Genomic DNA, 15,467 nt, shown 5'->3' on the forward strand with positions numbered 1-15,467 from the left:
TGGATGTCAGCCCCTTTCAGCGCACTAAATGACTTCACTTCAAATACAGCTAAGAGGAATAGTGAGTGCTGTGCAAAAGTCTTGATCCAGCTGTCATTTCTTTAAATTTTGCTTCTAAGGAGCCAGATTTCTTCTTGAGCAATAAATCTCCAGGTCTTTTAATGTTTTCCTTTGGACATTGGCTGCTATTACACTCATTTTCAGTCCAGTTCTTATACTTGACAATTTTCAGGGATGTTTTTTCAAAGTGCTTTAAAATGACCTATAAAGCTTTAAAGCATCTCTACTTCAAGAGATGAAGTAGAGTTCTGTCTACAAATAACAGACAAAATAACCAGTTATTAATAGCTGTTTAGATTTTAATTCAAAATCCTGCTTCTCACATATAAGGTCTTAAATAAGCGGGCCCCATCTTATCTTAATGACCTTATAGTACCATATCCCCCCATTAGAGCACTTGGCTCTTGCACTGCAGGCTTACTTGTTGTTCCTAGAGTATTTAAAAGTAGAATGGGAGGGAGAGCCTTTAGTTTTCAGGCCCCTCTTCTTGACTAAATTATAGGACACAAGAAGAAGCGGAAGGCCTAAAAAACTCTCCAATATATCTGAAAGTAATGTCCTCAAAAACAGGAAAAACAAATCCAGTAAAGCCCTGACACGGGACCTAATGAATCACGACCATCTACTATTTGTTGAAGCCTCAGAAATGTTCTTGGTGAAAAGGTGGCTATTAACCAGCCATTTTGAAGGAAGGGAAATGGAGAGCAAAGCCTTAAGTATAACAAATTACACAACAACTAGAGTAAACATTGATGACAACAGGACTTCTGGAGTGAAGAATCAAAATGTGAAAGTTTTGCTTCAAATAATGTTCAGTATGTACAATAACACTTTTATTTCAAAATCACACATATACTGGTAAAACTCTGACAAAATGAAATTGCAAACCGTTTCTCTTAATGTCACATTTCGCATAACATAAAAAATGTGATTTCATATTAGCAGCAATATCCTGCTCCATGACTAAAATCAATCTCAGTAACCACAGGATTCGGTGTTGTTTTTTTAAAGCCACTGGTGGCTTTTAAAAGCTGAGTCCATGCTAAATTGAATAGAGTCCTTTCAGTTTTAAACAGTCCGTTGCTCTCTCTCCATGGATACAGTTGTGTTTGCAGGGTTGCAGTGGTGATTAAGGCATATACAAATAAGCCGGACTCAGCCTGATTCCCTCTGATTGTAAATGTCAAAACTATTTGAGAGGTAGGACACTGCCATTTGGCAAAAGCGCCACCAGAGTCACTGAGGTTTCCGAGCGTCTATCATCTCGAGAAACACAGCGTTTGTTTTAAATAGATAAGCGTTGACAGGTTGATATAAAATCCCTCTGGGTACAGCTTATTAGCCCTGTTCTTGTTTCCATTTATGGCATTTAGTTTTTAGTTGTTCATCGAGTTCCCACAATACGCCAACGCTATAATTGAAAGAGCACATTCGCACTGTAATCAGGTTTTTTTTAAGGGGTGTTTTGCAGATTGTGATTTTCTGTGTCATTTGTTTTTGCACCCTGGATTCTGTATTCAATTTAATTCAACTGAATAATCAGTACAATCGGTATAAATACTACCTTCCAAAGAGCCCTACTTATATAAGTATATTAAAAACCTAACACAAGCAACTTTAATTAAAAATGGCTGCAGTGAATCAGCTTTGTTTTTTTCTATTAGCTATTATTTTGACAGTTGTTTTCTTAATTAAATGATGCATCATATTTTCTCTCAGTTTTAGGCAGACTGCAGTTTAAAGACGACAAGTTCCAGTTTTACAAAGGATAAAACTACTGGATCAATTCCAAAAGCAGCTATTTTCTGTTAAAGAACTAGTCAGTCATTTCAGCTTTAACAAGACTATGCCTGATGTGAGCTTTTGAAAGAGTGCAAACCTTTTTGCAATGTTTCTTCTGGGCATTTAGTTTGCCCATGTGAGCCTGTAATTAAGATATGGAACTACGGAGACCCTTTGCAGAGTTCAGCCTATGTCCAAAGTGGTACTGAGTCAATTATTTTCAGAGGGTTATAGGTGATTTAGGAAAACAGAAATCTTTAATAAGTCTCAAAATATCACCAAGTGGCCACAGTGGTACTTTCAGCATCTCGTCTGAACCCCTTGTGCAGAAATAATATGAGCTAAATGGTTCTGATAACTACTGATCAGTGCGCAACAGCTTAGAGTAATTTTACCCCCAAAACAGAACAACTTCATCTGGGGTGCTGGCTGGTTTTCTCACATGAACCGCAAACTTAATTTGTGCTGACTGAGATCAGTCTTAAACATTAACTGCATTCTTCTGTGACCATTCTCTGGTATAAAAGACATGTTTGTTGTCTTGCTGCATGATCCACTTTCGCTTGAGATTCAGTCGTGGCATTTTCTTTTTGAATTTTCTTGTATAATTCAAAATTCAATTCTCCATCAGTGGTGGCAAGCCGTCCTTGCCCGGTGCATCAAAACAGGTCTAAACAATGATGCTAACATCACCCTTTTTCATAGCTAGAACACATCTGAGCATCAGACAAGGTTTTATTTTGGTGTTATTCATTCGATCATTTATTCTTTTCATTTAAAAAAGGCTAATCAAACTACTTTCTGGTCTGTCCGTGTGATTTTTTGCAAACTGCACTTGGGTAACAGTCTTTTTATTTTTTTGGAGAGGAGTACATGGCATGGCTTTGTCCTTGCACCCCTGCAAGCCACATCTTTCAGCGCTTTCCTGATTGTGAACTTGTGAATACAAATGGCGGTATTTCTAATCAAAAACATGCACAATCTATATAATGACTACACACATTAAGAAAGACAAAACTCAAGTGACAAAATATAGACAGACAGTACAGTACAGGGCACAAACTTCAGTTTACTGAAACGCTGCATGAGCGATTCCACTTTAAAAACTGTTTCATTTTAAAATGATCCCAATCAGGATCCAGTTTGACTTCTGAACCCTGTTTGTCCAAATGAGGATTTGGCTTTTGCAGTTTCAAATAGATGCTTACTGAAACCAAAGCTTTTGGAGATCACTGACCATGGGAAAGCCGATTATGTAAGCATTTGTATGGCAGTCAGTCTCTAATAAATTTAAATGCATGCATGTTCCTAAAGCAACCTTGGTTACCTTTTTTAATATATTTAATATATTTGTTTCTCAATTTTCAGATGTGAATGTAAAATAAGGACCAAATATCATACTTTATATCTTAAACCTCCTCTACGAATTGCACATAAATATTTACATTTAATGTATTGGCTTCTTTTAAGGACCCAGTCCTGGAAAAAAAGCAAAATGACACTGTTTTCTTAATGCTGTGTGTGAAATATGCTTTCAAACCATGCTGATATGAAGCATACATCATGCAACAGTCAATCCATTTCTGTCTGATACATATATCACCGTATTGTTGACATAAGTCTTGAAAATCTGCTCCAAGACATCACTGTGAGTAGATAATTTACCTATCATTTAAGCACACCAACAACTGAATCCAATGAACTCTGCAGACAACTGCATGCTTTGCTTTGGGAGTGATCTTTGTAGACCCCTCCTGAGGAGGGTAACACAGTCTGTTTGAGTGCGGATGGAGTCTGTGGAGTCTAAACTCTTTAGAGATGATTCTGCAACATGTTTCAGCCTGAAGACGACCGGCAAGAGACCAGAAACCTGATTCATAAATAAACTAAGATGTCCATTCATGATTTAGTTCACAATCAGAATCGCTGCTAATTTTCCAGATTTCCATCTTTATGCCACTAACGGATATAATTTTCTCTTAATAAGTACACAAACAAGCCTAATATTGATTTCATTTTCTTAATCTCTAACGGGTTTAATAAAGACCCTGTAATAATGAGCAGTTTATTTCATTAGACCACAAAAATTAGATCTGTCTAGACTGTCTGAGAAAACATCATAAAAATAGCCTTTTTGAACTAAGTTTATGGCTGTGATGCCAACAGTTGTCAGTTTCAATACAACACCAACGAGCACCTTTAGCAATAAAGCTTTAAAAACATTGGGCAGAGGTAAAGGCAGGGCTATATGACAAGGAAAAGTAAATTTGCAACAAAAAATAAATAAATAAATAAATGTCAATCTTTGCCGCCTTGAAATACCATCCCGACACGGGCTCGGTGAAATAAAAGCACAATTTGTCGTAAATGTAAAAGTTGTCTAGCCCTGACAACAGTTGAACAGGTTGATCACATTGTAAAGAAGTGTGACAAGCAACACTCACCAGCTTGTTAAAGCTTTCCTGATCTATGGAAGGCATCTGCTCTGTCCACATGCAAACAGAGAATATAAACAGAGCAATAAAGACACAGCAAATACGTCTAGACATAAGTGAGAGGCATTAAAGGCTATTGGTGAAGCACTGTTAACGAGGCTGTCTGCAGATCTGGGTGTTTTCAGATACTATTTGCAGATTATGATAGGCTGGGCAGACCTGAGTCTTTCCCTCAAAGGTCAAATTTAGCCTCAATTTGATTTGAGTAACCCAGCCAAGTGTCTGCTCAGTGTGTGCAAGTGTGTGTGCGCCCATGTGTGTGTGTGTGTGTGTGTGTGTGCGTGCACTGCTGCCAAATTCTCCCAGAGAGCATGTCAGGGAGATCAGCTTTGCTCCAGTAAAATGTGTGAGCTGAAAATAGGCCTGATCGAAGAATAGTGTTTCATATTACAGTGCACAGGAGACCCATGCAGCTAAAGCTCTTGCTGATGTCCTCTTCACTTTTCTGGACTGAGGTCTCCACTTCTCATGAACAGCACACTGTGGACTCTAACGGGACACCAGGCAAGGTCACATTATCACCACAGGGAAGTAAAAGAAGCCAAGGACAGGGAGCTGCACAGATACTAAATGATCTGTCAAAAGAACCCTTGACCTATAGATTACTTGAAAGGTGCTTTAATTTGTTTGTTTGGCTCGTGACCTCAAACAGGAATTAATTATTCTACATCATTTTAAAGTAGGTCATAAACACGCAGGTCCACAGTGCTGTCTTTTGGCACCATTGTTTTCTATTCTTATTACAATGTGTGACTTTGCTTCTTACACTTGTGCTTTGAAAGACTCTAAAAATAATCAAAGAAGCCACAAGCACATTGCACATAGTAAAGGGCATTTTATGGGGCTGCTCACCCGGGAGCAGACTGGACAGACATCCAGACATTAGTGCTATAGTTGAGTCACAATTCTCTGGGATATATGCCAAGGCTGGCAACCCATTTCTGGATATCTCTGCTGTCGCAGGTCCACAGTCTTTTCCCTCCAAGCATCTAATGTTCCAGCACCAAAAAGCAATATGTCCCCCCACCCCTCCACAGACCTACATATCTGGGTCTCTCACACATAATGCATCGCCTGCAGCAAGAGTGTTTTTGAATGGCAAGGTGAATACTCAATGACATCTGAAAATAACCACCTACAGCAGTGATTCTTGGAAAAGAAGAACAATTTTCTACAGTAGAGCTATGATTGTACATTTTTTCAGTTCTATTGAACTTTCAGACAAGTGGATGTTGAGTGTTCTGGGTTAGTGATTAAAAGGAGGAGGAGACGGGGCACTTAGATTAAACATTAACTTAAGATTAAAAAAGCCGGCTGAATGAAAAAAAAGAATTAGTTGATCACATTCTATACATACAGCTTTTATATCTATATAAATAACTGACCAGACAAGTACCCAAATACATTGGAAAATTGCTGTTGAAAGGAAAGAGTTGCTTCTTGGACTTTGAAGCCATCCGACACACTTTCCACAAAAGTATTTTGCTCAAATGATCCCAAACACCCAAGCAAAGCTACATCAGAATGGCTGGGGGAAAAAAGGTGTGAGCTGTGCATAAAGGTAAGGGTGCAAACATTTGTTTATGCACATCCATTATGAAGTGCCTTGAGGTGACTGTTGTTGTGATTTGGCAGTATAAAAATAAAACTGAATTGAAATTGAATTAAATTGAGGTAACCGAGGTGCAAGAGGTTCACAGTAACTGGAACACTATCCTAAATCTAGTGTCACTTCCCAGATGATCTGTTGCTTAAAGGAATTTTGGAAGGTTGTCTGTTTCTAAGACGGTTTACGTCTAGTCCAAGTCTTTTTGCATTTGTACATGGTAAATGGCCTGTATTTGTATAGCGCTTTTACTAGTCCCCACTAGGGACCCAGTCACACACTGGTGGATGCAAGCCACAACTGTAGCCACAGCTGACAGAAGCGAGGCTGCCATATCGCGCCATCGGTCCTCCTGGCCAACACCAGTAGGCGGTAGGTGAAGGACACAACGACCGAGACTGTCTGAGCCGGGGCTCGAACCGGCAACCTTCCGATTACAAGGCGAACTCCCAACTCTTGAGCCACGATCTCATTGTTTCTCACTACAGATCTGTTGAGTACCAGAGAGTATCGAAATACTTTTTAATCCTGCCAAAACTAATGTATTTCTATCATTTTTGAGACCTTTTAGTGAGCTTAATGCTTCTAAATTGATTATGACCAAGACAGCTCTGCTAAATGCCAGCTTTCCTTAAGGTCACCAAGTTACACAACAACAAAAGCAAACAAACATTAAGTGTAAAGTAATCTCATGTAGTCAGAGAAATAGTGCTAATAGGTAGATGCTTCTTATTTTAAATCACACCAAACTAACCAGCAGCTGCATGTGTCCTTAAACCTATTAGATAAACATGATACCATAGATGGATGGTACTTTTCCAAAATATCCACATTTTGCTATAAGACAAGTTTCAATAACATTAAATTAAGGTATATTATTGCATATCACAGCTTATTAAAATGTTACAGTAATATGTAATATACATAGCTATAAGCCTAGCTGACCTATTAGAAAACATTGTAAGTCAGGGAGAAAGCTTCTTCAACATTGTCTGCTTGACACAGACAAACTGTAGCAGCCAGACGAGTATTACTCCCAGAGGTCAGGAGGCTCATTATCCCCTGTGAAGCTCATATAGTTAGAAGAGAGGTGAACTCTCATGCTGGTATAATGAGCTTGGCATCCCGATGGAGACTTGCATGAAGCCGGCCAACTCAGAACAAATCAGCCACCCTGTTGCTTCACAGATGACTGAGGAAAATGATTGGACCCTATGATGATGTCCTGAATGGGCTGTTAGGTACCCACTGCCAGGCAACGCTGCTTCCACCACTTCCTGTGAGCACTCTGAGCCAACTATTAAAAAGGCATTCGGGACTTTTCTTATAGTTTTCTCTGACTTAGTCGCAACTGTTCATACCGGCATCTTACAAGAACAAAAAAAGACACTTAAATATCTTGAGTCACTCCACTGAGGTATGTAAATTATTAGCCATGATTTTTTTTTACATATTTCTGCTTTTTTTGACAGGAAGAACAGGATGTTCTTTTCTATTTTATGGTTCAAATTATTTTACTTTTCTCACTCAAGAAGAACAGTACAAGTGTACCTACTTTAGGAGCTAGTGCATTAATTATACCACTGCCGAATACATACATACATACATTGTATGATCAAACAAAAGTAAAATATTCACACATGTTGAAGCTTTTAGATTAAAAAGACAACTCCGTTTTCTATCAGTGTGTTATTTTTATTGTGATTCGGCCCATTTTCTTCCCTGCGAAAGCAGATAAAAGAAGGGGAACTGCTAAAATAGACATTTCTATAAAAATAAAAATGTCCAAAAACTTCTCCTGACATCCTTTTCAACATCTTCTTTAAAGATGAGAGAGTTTGAAGTCTTTCCAGTTGCTATTTGCAGCTACAGAGTCAAAGATGATGAAACATTTCTTACAACTCTTTGTCAGAGTAGTAAGCAGAAACAGCTGCAGGTATGTCAGTGGTTCAACTCTGTCTCAGCAGCGAATCTTCTCCTGTGTCACAGAGCAGCTTCTTTATGGGGCAGCGACCACTGAGAGCGACCAATGGATTCTGGCTCTTAGGCAGAAAGTGTAAAAAGAGTAAAAAAAAACGACACCAAGGATTAAGTTTAAGTTTCCCCGTTTAATGACAAGAAACAGAGAGCTGATCTCAAACCCTTTCAGCCTTGTTCAGCTTCTTTCTGCTTTAAAAAAAACCCAGAAAAAACTTGAGAACACAATTTCACCAGTTTTTCCCCAACCACACAAAACTATCAGTGATAAATCTAAAAAGTGCTTTGAATCAATAATAGCTGTCAGTCTATGTAGAGATTGGTACGGACTACACAAAAACCAAATCATTCTTTTTCTTTCCCCCCGCTACGTACTTTGAAGTTGATTTCCAGAAGACATACTGGGAACACAAAAAGAAATAAGCAATTTGGAAAATTGGCCACAGTGACAGCAGAGACTTCAGCGAATGAAACAACCTCAGAAATATGCCGTTGTTCCAAATGCATATTTAACAGCTTGAGCTACAATGAAATTTATTAACACCATCTCAGGGCAGTGATAACCTTCACAAAAACGCTAGCTACACACTAGCATGAACCTTAAGGCTCACACTCATTTTTTTATCTCACAGTAATATCCTGCAGCTTTAGCGTCAGGTCATGAAACCCCTTTGCAGAGTCCAACGTTCAATCAGGTCTGTCTCACTCGTGGTCATTGGGGCTATTTTTTTCTGTTACTATGACAACATCCCTCTGCACTCCTCTGCCTCTTGATTGTGTGGAAAATGAACGAGAAGACAAAGGGAAAAATGTCAGGCGCCGAGCAGCAGAGACCGACACAGGCGAGCAGTCGGCACTGACTGGCCTACTTTGTCTACAAATTACTTAAAAGGCTCAGCTTGATGTGTTTGAGATGTTGCATATCTCACCAACTTTAGTTGCAGTCTATCTATAGCTGCGGAAAAGTGTGTCGCTCGATCTTACAGGCCAATCCTTCGCTGCCATTGCACATTTAGTGAAACCAGTCATGGGGTGTAACTGATCAGAGTGAATCAGACTGATCAGATTGATCGCCAAAAAAACCCCATTTAGTGGCGTACCGCTGATGTGACCTTCAGATTTGAAGCTCCAGTGTTGCCACTATCCTCCAGTACTTCTCATAACTAGGACAAAGGAGAAAGGAAAACAAGCACACTGGATGTTCACCAAGGCACACTATGGGACCAAAAGCCTGAAGTAAAAGCGTACAGCTTTTTGACCCAGTAACACTCAGTGAAAAGTCCTGTGAATGCAGTAGCCTTAGGAGGAAAACTTCAGTATGATAGCCGGGCACTGTATTTTCAAAGAACTTCCTGTAAACGTACTAAAAATGGAACTAGGACTTAAAAACAACTCACTTCAGTGCCATAATTTGAGCGCATGTTTCCCAAGTGTTGTAAATAGCAGTTAATGATCCTTGGCAGTGACTTGCAGTATTGTTTTTTGTGTGTCATGAAATAAATATAGCCTTTTGAATGGCAACTTAATGTCTGTAATCACTTGAGTCCATGTGGATGACTGAGTCAGCCATTAAGTTGTTTTGCTCTCGCTTAACGCCATTTCAAAACTCTGATGCCTGTCCAATGTATCAAATGGATTTCGTCTCTCCGAAGAAATTTGCAAAAGGATTTGAAAATTTGTTTGTCATTGCTCTGCCATTTGTCAGTGAAGTAAAATAAAACTGATGGCGGGAATGTGTTTAACGCTACTCAGTGGAAGCAGAATACATTTTCACTCCAAAATCGTCACATGGATTTGCACAAAAGCGAGGCTTTTTTCTTTCTGGCTTGAAAACAGTGTAGCGCCTCCGCATTTTGTGTCCTTCGCTGTCAAAAGACTCTGGAGATGAAAAGAAACCACAGATTTGAAAAAGTCAAATCATAAGGTCATGTACACTTGTTTGTGTGTCTCGCTTTGAGGTAGCAAGCTTCACGCCACACCCACATCGACAACTCATGCAGCTGGAACTCGAGACCATAACGCCAGGATCACAAGAGCAATCGCCGTTTGCACAATGGTGTACACTTTTATATAAAAGGTGCACAAATGGCACCCAAAGTAAACTTAATTGAAATCCTGATGGGAGAATTCTACAACAGCAAAGATGGTGATTATCTGTCCCCAAAAGAGCAGATCAATAACCAAAATTGGAGACATGTAGGTGTAGGTAAGTGATGTAGGTAAGTGTACGTTTGTTGTCTTACTGAACCTGTAACATGAATAAGCATTGCATTTGTCCTGTGTTTTCTTTGGATGAGCAGATGTGCTGATCGTCTGGCACTCTTGAGTCATTAATGAAGTATAAGATTGTGAAACCGTATAGCAAAAGCAACATAGAGTTAAAGAAAACATTAAAAAACAAATAAATATTATTTTGTGGTTTTTTTTGACTGGTGAATGAATTGAATTCCCAGTTGTACAGAAATAAACGATGAGGCGCTCTCCCTGTTTATTAGCTAGGTGTCTCAAAATAACTGCCTAAATAGCTGCCTAATGGCTGTAGAAATTTGGTGGTAACTGCATTTTACATAAATGACTTTAAAGGACTATATTACCAGGTTGTCCTAAAAGCTCCCTGAAAAGCCTTCAGCTGATCCAAAGTGCAGCAGTGAGATTATTGACAGGGACCAGAAAAACAGAGCGTATGCTGGTTTCTATTCACCGGCTCCCTGTTGAATCCAGAATCACATTTAAAATTGTTCTCCTCACATACAAGGTCTTGAGTAATCAGGCCCCATTTTCTCTTAAAGACTTCGTAGTACCATATCACCTCAACAGAGCACTTTGCTCTAAGACTTCTGGTTTATTTGTTGTTCCTAGAATGGGAGGCAGAGTCTTAAGCTTTCAGGCCCCTCTTTTGGTGAACCAGCTCCCAGTTTGGATTTGGGAGTCAGACATCCTCTCCACTTTGAAGTTAAGTAGGTTTAAAATCTTCCCTTTTGATAAAGCATATAGTTAGGCCTGGATTAGGTGACCCTGAATCCTCCCTTAGTTATGCTGCAATAGGCCTTTCCTTACCCTTGTTATCCAAGTTCTAATATTTCTAAAGCGCCTTGAGGTGAATGCTGTGGCACTATATAAATGAATTGAATTGAACTAAACTGTTAATGTTTATGTTTTGTTGTATGGTTTACCTTTTTTAATTAGCACATTTCACTTCATACAATAATACAGTAAATTAAATAATTAATAGTTACTGATTGCCAATAAAAGGCATATATGTTAAAATGAAACTTTTACAAGATTTTCAGAAAACCTGACCCCTGACCTTCAGGTCAAAGTCACTGAAATCCAAACTCACCTGAGATTTTTTGTAGATGCACCTATGGCATAAATTTGAAACTCTTACTATGTTCTGCTGACATCACCCACATGCCCAGCAGGGTGTCAGCAATACCCAATCAGCCTTTTATGGCTGAGGGGTAAAAACCAAGTTACAAAAGTGCAAAGGACCAAATGTGGATCCACTTCACTCTGGATTGTACACTTCTCAACCTGTTTAACCAGATCAAAGGACTGATGTTAAAATGACATGTAAAAGAAGAGATAAATATAGATGCCTGAAGAAGAGAATAGAACTAACCTGAAGTGACAAAACAAGAAGCTGTAAGGGAAACAACTCAAATGTCACAGAAAGGTATGAAGTATTAATATGCAGATAACTGAAATAACATCAAAACCAATTAAACATGCTGTCACACTGCTGCTGACACTGAATGTAAGTGCTAATGTTATTCTCCACGTGTTTCTTTTACAGATCTGACACAACCACACGCTATCTCACCTGATCTTTCACTCTAATCGAGAGGCTTGGCTACGTGCTTAAAGAATACAACAGAGACATAAAGCCTTACCTTAGTCATGCTAAAGCGTATGTGTACAGTATCTATATTCTTTGATAATTATAAGATACAAACAGGTGACAAACTAAAGGAGAAACCAAACTACAGTGTGAAAGCCTATTGTAAGAATTGTAAGGTGTCTCAACACCTTACAATCTACCTTTGCATTAAGGCTTCCAGTCTTCCAGAAGAATGATTCAGTGTTTTGATGATGGCTTTGAAGAATGCAGTCTAACATGTGTGTTCAGTTGGCTTGAAATCTGGTTAGCATATGATTCACATCATTTTCATACTAATCAACAGTGTAATCATTCAGTGAACCCTATGAAAAGAGATGGTCACTGTAGTGAACAGCAGCGACCTTTCTCCGAATGACTGAGGCCTCACTGTAGGGGTCAGTCATCTGGGGCTATACCATTTTCTTATTCCAAATTGGATGACAGTTGTGATCACTGCCTGTGCTTATGGACTCTTACATGGTATGCATTTAGGGAGCTAACCGAATTCAAACACGGAACTCCAGAGTTTCCTCAATTACACCTGCAGCTGCGAAAAGAGCTCTAACAAATTTAAGTAGTTCCAAGAACGCCCCAGTTAAGCCTTAAAATGCGGAAAATCGTTAGCTTCGCTGCGTGCTTTTAAAAAGTGCGTATGCATGAAAGATAGGAGAGGGACCAAGATGCTGAGAGAATGTGAAGCCTATTTGGGCCTGGATTGTTAAGCGCAGTGTGAGTTCAGGTCAGCGGGGGAGTAGGAATAATTGTGGTTGGGCACGGGACATGGTACAAGGAACCCATGCCAAGTGTGAGTACACCCCTTAGTGTTCCCCACACAAACACACCCACTTGTCAAGAATATGGTAGAGGATGATTCATCTGACCACATATCTCTCTTCACACCTCTCTGTAGACCTGTGCCTCTCACAAGTGCATTCATCTTCATAATGAGGGATTCATTATCAGTTGCAATAGTAGAGTTGCAATCCAACTCTAAATGCACTGACGCCCAAGGACTAGTTGCTCTTCTCTTCTGCCTCACTTATCACCAAGGCACGAGCACCACAGTCATTTCTGCCTTCACGGAGACGTCACTGTTCCTATTAAAAAAATACCAAGTTGTCCAGTCTTCGTGACTCCTGCCATCTCAATGCAAAATCAGAATCAATTAGATCTAGTTAGCCAATGGCTACGCCATGCAGTGCATCTTAGTGGAACCGCCTCCAATTCTTGTGTTTCTTGACAACTTTGTTAAGGTTCTCAATTGTAATTTGTCATCTAATTGACCATTTTTTACAATACTGAAGTATTAAAGGTTTTCCTGAGACACAGGTTTCATTAAAGATGGTACAACATATGGATATGACAACATATAGCACAGTATAGTTCCTTTTCTTCGTATGACAAATAACAGACTAGCATTAAATATTGATCCATTCCATTCTTTGCCACTTATCCTTACCAGAGTTGCAGGGGGGCTGGAGTCCATCCAAGTTACCAAATATTGATAATTTCATGAAAACATGCAATCACTGCAAATTAATTCCTCCAACAATCTGACTTATAGTAACTCCTTAATAAGTGGTTCAACAAGGAGACAAAATGAATACTAGTACTACTGCTAATAACAATAAACACCGTAATTGCAGTGAATAAATGCATAAGCCCTTTTTGTGCCTTTTATTTCCTCTTGATTTGCACAGATGTCATGGTGTGGCATATATAAATATTTAGTTTAACTATTGTATCACAGCATTACTATTGTTATAAGCAACATATGGTGAGAATATTGTATTGTCCCAACTGTACTGTAGAAATCACAGTATGCATACAGGTGGTTCATAGTTCCCTTTAGGGCAATCCCAACCAGCAGACTGTAACAGCAGTCAGTGACAGTTGCATTACTCAGTTGAAACAAAACAGGATTACACTGAAATCCCCCACCGCGCGAGCATTTCATTAGGTACGCTCCCGTCAGAGCGGAATTATAACCGCCGCGTTTGCCCACCTGTTCCCACCCAAAACACAGCACAGAGTGGCTAACTCTCTGGCAAAGATTTACCTGCCAGAGTCAAGCAGTTTTCATATGCAAATTGCTAGAATTTATGAAGAGCATGTTTGCTTTCTGTAGAGCAATCCTGTAGAAATCCATTAGTTGTTAATGCTTTAAAATAAAAACCTTAATTGCTAAAGCCCCTTCATTAAAGTTTGTGTTATTTTGTAATGGTACATCGTGTAATTTCCTCTATTCATTCATTATCTACTCGAGCTTAGTCTGAGAGTTGAAATGTTAAACTATGTGCCGCTTGCTAAAAACAAACAAACAAACAAAACAAAACAGCGATAACACAGCAGATGTCAAAAATTAATTAAACAGACTAATAAACACTAAAGCTTTAGCATTTACTTTGTGGTTCTCTTTATTAGGACATATATGAAAACACTTTAGACCCAAAGAAACAATAATTTTCTAGACTGAATTTATAAGCAGATTTTTTTAAATCACTTGGTTGTTAAATTCTTTAGTGAGCCATCTACTTAAAGAAGGTGTAAAGAAAAAACAAAAAGAACAAAAAAAGTGTCACCATCATCAAAAAAAAAAATATATACAAACTGATGGGGGGGAATAAAGAGCAATACAACTAGAATGTGCTTTTTTCACTGAGCATTAATGTAGCATTTTAAACTTCACAGGAATACATAGATAGGAATTTATTATCTGGAGTTGATCTGGTCCTTATAAAGCTTCATTGCCTGCACTTTGTTGGAACTGTGAAGCTTCATCCTTGGGGACTGTGTATAACTATTTATAGTAAACTGTAAAGATTCACAAAGACAAGCAAAAACTCTTCTGACAGCCAACTGTAAATACAAGTAGCCTTCCATACCTAAGATGATTCAACATCAAACAAGAGGAGTGAGAATTCTCAAGCGGCAGATGGTATGCCTCCTTTCACTAATCATAAGTTTAGATGAAACGATTTGTCTAAAAATAAGTTGCCACATTCTTTTTTTTGCAGCTCCATACTTGTCGAGACTCATTCATCCTCCTTTTGATTAGTAATCAATAGCTGAGGTCAACAAATGGTATTTTTTTTTATGATAAAACAGGTTATAATGTTCATTAAAATAAAATGTTTATTAAAAGTGCTTTAATCTTAAATTCAGGTCCAAAAGCTGGATGGAGTTTTACACCTATCAGATAGAAGCTAAATTCTCCACAGCACTTGTTTTCTGTGGAGCAGGAAAAAACACACACCCTGAATGATAGTTTTCACTTGTGTTACAATCGTGTGGGAGAAGCGACAATAACAGAGGGCAGGAGGGTTACCGCTCTAATTAAAACTGCTAAAATTAAACGCTTTCTCCTTGGATAGACTTTGAGGAAATGAAAACTTTGGAGATTTATTAGAACCTCGTTTGTGTGTTGATGAAAATGATTTAAATCTGTGTCTGTCTAATTTCTCATGCATGATTTCTGGGACTCTTTTGTCATTGATCAAATTGCATTTTTTCGTGGTGCAACTTGAAAGGTCACGGTTGTTTCATCCTGACCTTACGCTTAAACAAGAAAGAGGTGTGAATGGATGCCATCACTTTTTTAATCAGAACTGTCGACTAAACAATGTAGCACACTCTGTGTATCATTTATCTTTATGGACAAAATAAA

The 15,467-nt window shown here is 38.7% G+C and overlaps 1 protein-coding gene across 1 annotated transcript in view; it reads right to left on the reverse strand.

Annotated features, from left to right (window-relative positions):
* The window catches only part of mrtfbb (myocardin related transcription factor Bb), an 81,720-nt gene that overhangs the window by 26,632 nt on the left and 39,621 nt on the right, over positions 1 to 15,467 (reverse strand). The gene's annotated exons all lie outside the window — the stretch shown is intronic.

This window comes from Neolamprologus brichardi, chromosome 4 (assembly GCF_056152115.1).
Source record: "Neolamprologus brichardi isolate AB-2024 chromosome 4, ASM5615211v1, whole genome shotgun sequence".
Classification (NCBI taxonomy): domain Eukaryota; kingdom Metazoa; phylum Chordata; class Actinopteri; order Cichliformes; family Cichlidae; genus Neolamprologus; species Neolamprologus brichardi.